General features: G+C 36.9%; 1 protein-coding gene across 4 annotated transcripts in view; it reads right to left on the minus strand.

Annotated features, from left to right (window-relative positions):
• Nucleotides 1-6,059, minus strand: part of LOC102677031 — a 47,407-nt gene that overhangs the window by 34,796 nt on the left and 6,552 nt on the right. Inside the window, exon 1 of one of the 4 annotated variants that reach the window (XM_031510225.1) lies at nt 4,227-4,462. The exons of the other annotated variants lie outside the window; for them this stretch is intronic. The gene's annotated coding sequence lies outside the window, so the exon portion shown is untranslated. Of the gene's footprint in view, nt 1-4,226; nt 4,463-6,059 lie in introns of those variants that run through there. 4 annotated transcript variants of the gene reach the window in all.

Genomic DNA, 6,059 nt, shown 5'->3' on the forward strand with positions numbered 1-6,059 from the left:
TATCGCGAAGAAAAATTAATTTGAAAATGATCATGACCATATATTCATTGCGCTGAAAACGATTCGGTTTCTTCGAGCCATTTAATCCCGTTTTAAGACGTTAATTCTAATTACACTTTTTCTCTTTAAAAGTTAATCAACGTAATTAGAAATTTTTAATCGTATTATTATTTGGCGCGTTCAACTCGCCATGGTAATCGCGCGCGTTCGTAAACTTGTTATATCTCGAACAATTGAATATATCTTTACATATTATACAGGAATTTTAATTACTACTCGCGTAATTGTCTCGCATAGGTGGCTCCGCTACTAAACTTTTTCTTTTTGCAAACTGTTGAGTTTCGACTACGATATTCCCAATTATCCTTTCCATCGCGATCTAACGCGAGCAATTTAATGGATTTTAAACTCGTGGATGAATATTAATAGAAATCGAAGAATTGATAAAAAAAAAATGAAAAGAAAAGAAGAAGCGTAAATAAATCGTAAAATTTATCGATGATAAATAAACGGATAGACGTCGACGATAATACGCGTCAGTCATGGCAGATATCAACTTTATAATAACGAATCGCTTTCGTTCTCTATCGATACCGCGAACGACTTCGAAAATTATATTATCCTAATGTGTTCGAAAAACATCTCATATTTCTTTCGATTCACGGAAAAAAAATCGCGGCGAGATATCGATAATACGCGATTCGTGGAATTCGGGAAGATTGAAACGTTTTTGTACACGAAGGATTGTCTCGAAGAACGGCGGAATGATGTTCGTATGTATCGCCGATAGAATTCGCGGAATCCGACGTATTGAGCTATCAAGCGATAATTTTCGCCAACAGCACAAAGCGGGGAAGAAAGCGCTATCGTGTTTCGTTTTCATCGCGTTCTGGCCGGTGACTAACGCGCCATCTCTCCCCGAGATCGAAACCGTTGGAATTCGAGTGGAATCCCGCAAAGGTAGAAAGAAAATGGCGCTTTTCCGTGGCATACTTCTATTCGAGGAGGAGGAAGGAGAAAAAAAAAAAAAAAAAATGCGAGTCGAGGGGAGAGGATTCGATCTTCCGCCCGTTGCGACGAGGCCTGACAGGTTGCAACGGGGAACCGTTACGTTGGCGAGACGAAGCCAAGTACTTACTTACTTACTACGGAGGAAACCACGAAAAAGTTACACGCGCTCACTGGCAGCCGTGCTATGCTCGTAAAGTCAAGTTTACGGTAGACTGACAACGAGATAAGAGAGTTTGCACAATAGTTATGCCCGCTATTTCTCGCCGATGGGCGGGAGGGGGGAAATATTGGAGACAAAAGAAAAAATTTTTCTCGATCGACTTTGAAAGATCTTTGTCATCCGTTTTCTTTACGTGTTTTCTTTTTGTTTTATCTCTTATATTATTGCCTAACTCGCTGTTTCGAAGAATTTCCTATCCTATCCTTCGTTAATTATCTTACAATAATTGGCATTATACGGCATATCGATTATACGATTTACACGAGAAACCGAATCGTGAAACAAGGTAGCGTGTACATTGGAATACCGCGACATTCCAAATGGATTTCAATCCACGCCGCTCCCTGCAACGCTGCAACCCGGCGATCGCCGCTCGTTAACTTCCGCGGTTAATTACATCACGGCCAATGACGTAAGGCGGGAATCATCTGCATGAAACTCGAATATGTAAGCGCGCGCCTATGTGAGAAATTATCCTGGAATATTTTTTTTCCTCCAGCATAGTGACTCCGTAGGTAGGTAGGTAGCGATCCTATTGGCTGCACACCGTAACAAATTATGCGACCATCTCCACCGTTACAATTAGACGATCTATCATCGCGTTTAGGGCTCGTTATTAACCGATGTACACGTGTACATCGTCCAACATATTTATGGGTTGGATTGCTCTATGATATAACGGCACTTAACAATATTGCGTCTATCCGCGACACATAACAAATACGTATGTTTATATCGTTCATTAGAAAACACTTTGAATCCTTCGTTATTTTAAAACAGGACGATCTCCGTCGATAAAGTCGTTCGCGAAACTATAATGCGTTCACAAAAACTTCGAGGCATCGTTCGGTTCCCGTTTCAACCGTTGACCAATCGGACGGTTAATAACCATCGCTCACGTATCCATTCCTATTCGAGGATTCGTTTTCCCGAGTATAATTCCAAAAGATCGTCCATCTTACTTGTGTGGTTATCAATTACCATCCGACTGGGATCATTCTCGTACGTAATTCGAGCGTTGCAAACACACGATCCTTTCTTACTTCTGTAATTGCTTTCGTCCGATTCTCACGCGAAATTCGAACGAATCAACGGTTTTACCGACGTTGCTCGCGATGAGAGCGAATAAAGTACAAGAGGGTGAAGTGTCTGAAGAAATCTGGCACGGTAAAAAGGTATACTATCTTCGAGTGGTGTTCTTCATATTTTTTTTTCATATGTTTTATTTTCTTAATTTTTTTAAACAAACGTTTAAAAAATATTTATTCCTAAATATTTATTATTATATTGCGAATCAAATTGGATGATATTTCTATTTCTAGGAAATAGATATAATATTGTTATTAAATTTTCAAAAATATTTTTCACGAAATATATTTTTTTTTTTACTGTGGATTTTGTTATAATTGGCGTAGATACTTTTCCTTTTTCGATTGCAATGCGTGTTACAACATGAATCCGATTGAATTTCGACTTATTATTCCGTGGAATAGAAAGTTATTTTAATGCGTATTTATACGTTTACACATTATTGATATCGCAATAATAGAAATAATATTTATTTTTTTAGAAAAAGATTCGAAATATCGTTTCATCGTGTATTCGCTAATTTTCTTTCCTCAAATCTCGATCATCTCGAAAAGTCGATAATCGAAACAAGTTTATCTTCTCATAATTCGAATAATCCACTATACACTTAACGTTGTTTACTATCTTAATCAACAAGTGTTACTTCAATTCTTTAAAATCTATACGATCGGAAAATCTAAGCCTTCGCGTTGGCCAATCGCCAATATCATAATGCTAATCACACGGATATAGATAAGAAAAGAAAATATTTGCTCCATAGTGATACGATTCCTCTAATAACACCTCTAATAACACATTAATTTATAAATGAGAGGGATCGAGATTATGGAATATCTCGAATAATAATTTTCTTTTTCCACAAGAGATGAAACTTTTTTTTTTTTTTTCGAGAATTTATTACGAGTTGGACAATGGAACGCTTATTAACATGTTCACGCACGAAGATCGACTATCGAAACGATAACATCGAGGTTACGCGGAGAGCAAAATTTTCTGCAAAATTTTCTAGCAAAATGTACGGAAACAAAACACCATCGCTCGAGGACACATCGAGAGTTTCGATATCAATCGCAATAAAGAAGAAACAATGAGATATTACGTCATATTGTTATTCGATTCAATGAAAAAGCATCCCTTGCCGATAATAAGATTAAAATTAAACAAGGAAAATAGAAAATCGAGTTATAACGACACACCGAATTTATCTTTTCGTTACTTTTTTTGTAAATTTGACGTCAAACGATTAGATTAAATTCGAAATTTCAATCATTTCATTCAAATTCCCAAACATTTGTATCATTTAATATTATCTTATAAAATTATTCTCAGATAATTATTACATAAAGTACATATACAGATGTACAAACAAATGATTGAAGATATAAAAATTATGACGTTTATATTTCTAATTTTAAATTTAATATTATTATTAGAGTTCTGATAATAAACCGCATTGATATCGTTAATATTGATATCATTATCTATCTGCAATATTTTCCTACTATCTCTAACTAATTTATAATCGCTAATCCGATCGTTATTAATTCAATTTTATTAAATATATCTCATACAATTTTCCACAACTAATTTTTAATTATATTTTATGCAATTCGTATCGTATTATGCATATTTTTATTTCTGTGAATGTCAATATAACCTTTATTTTGCTTGAAATTATTTTATCAAATCGTATATAATACTTGCGAGAAATTCATCGCAAATAATATTCAAAATATCAACACAAGAGAATACACACTGCGTATTCCAAATACAAATATAAACATTCAAAGTCTCGGTCAATTTACGGTTAAAGATATTCCGAAAACATACATCCATGTCATTCGACGAAAATTCATCCTTACAACGCCTCGCTCGATCGCAATAAATTACGAATAAAATTGCCTACCTTGTACAGTCGCACGCTTTCGATCCTAACCTCTCTTGCGTACCAATTGTTCGTCAATCACGTTCGATCACTGGAAATTCGACAACACCTTTGTAACACCTCGAAAGCGAGAAAGACGCGTTCGTGAAATCAAACCGTAGAAGGAAGGAAAACGTTTCGACGACACACATGCACGGGCGGTCGTAGACGAACTGACACGAGTGTGCCGCTGGCTCGCGACGTAAGCGTCCGACTACAGACGGCGCCTAACTACTCGCCACGCGATTGGTCGACGGCCGACCACCTTGCACGTATATACACTCTATACACCTGGCTAAATTGCGCGATCGTTCGTGTGCGTTTCTGCGGCCAGGAACAATAGAGGCGGAACTGGTACCGAGCGTATCTTTTTTTTTTTTCTTTTCTTTTTTTTTTCGGAACGAATGAATGAGATGCGTTCGCTCGATGCTGCTGGCAGGCTCGCCGTGTGTCTCTTCGCCGTGCGCTCCTGTACATACGATAGACTAGTGCACGATGAAGCGTAGGGACAATCTTGCGCCGGGAAACTAAATGCTTACATACTTGCCTCGTTTTCATATATTTTCAGCGTATATGTTGCAATTCAACGGGAGGATCTTCCGTTCCAAAAACCTTGCCAACTGTTCTATGTAAAAGGCACTAAAAAGAATCGTATAGAAATATAAATGTATATGTAAGTTCCGTTTAATTTTTTGAAATACCGTGATACAGAAGATTTCTACCTCGGTCGGTCATTTTACTAAGCAACCGTTAAAAAGGGTCGTTAATAACAGATGCGCGTACCTGCTATAAATCCATAAGATTTAAATTCATTGTTTCGAACATTCTTCCATATCTATTCTTCTAGAATTCTTAATTTTTCTACCTGCCTGTCCATCAGCTAAGCTCCTAAGCTCTTTAACTAAGCTCTCCCTTTTTATTACCGTTAACTTCCATTCCTTCAAGGTGTTCCATCGAAAGTAATTTGACAAAAGAAAAAAACTCCCGCGAGAAATGCATACTGTATGCAAATATAAATAGATATACGAATTCCTCGAAAGAAAGCCCATAACGTTACATCATTACCCCCCCAGAATTTTGTAAGGCGACATAAAAGAATAACAACTTTCGCTGTTCGTAATTTGGTGAAAGCGTACGACATTTCTTCCACCTGTATCCCTCCCATTCAATTTCAAACTTGTCTATTAACTCGTCTTCGTTGCAAAAATAAATCGTTCCATTTGATTAAAATATTTCTATCTAATATTGCGCGTGAGGACTGAAATTTTTATCATTTATTTTAAGATGTCTCTCTCTCGAAGAAAAAAATCTCAAAACTTTCTCCCGTTGATTGAAAAAAAAAAAAAAAAAAATACAAGAGAAAATATTTTAACTAAGAAGACCTTACTTTACTTTATTCTCTCTGAGAACGGTATCGAACCACATCCATTCGCGGAACGAAAGTTTGCGCAATTCTAATTTCTTCTTTTTTTTTTTATTTCATCGATTCGCTCAACCATTTTTTTTCTTTCTTTATATCTCGATGACTGCCTATGTGATGTGATCGTTACAAACCGATTTTGTCGCTAATGCTCACGTTCACCTGCACGCTCGTTAATACTCGTATTATTGCAAAACCACGAAATCGCGAAACGGATGAGCCGCGTGCGGAATATCGCGCGAGGGCACGGTGCATTGCACGTAGAAACGATAACGGTTATGCGCTGAATGTTAATGTAGAGACGAAACGATTTCCATTTGTTTGCAAAATGCCGACTCGTTCATTTTCTGGATTACTTATTCGAAACGCACGACACGAGGAAAATTTGCTAATAT

This window comes from Apis dorsata, unplaced genomic scaffold, assembly GCF_000469605.1.
Source record: "Apis dorsata unplaced genomic scaffold, Apis dorsata 1.3 scaffold_22, whole genome shotgun sequence".
Classification (NCBI taxonomy): domain Eukaryota; kingdom Metazoa; phylum Arthropoda; class Insecta; order Hymenoptera; family Apidae; genus Apis; species Apis dorsata.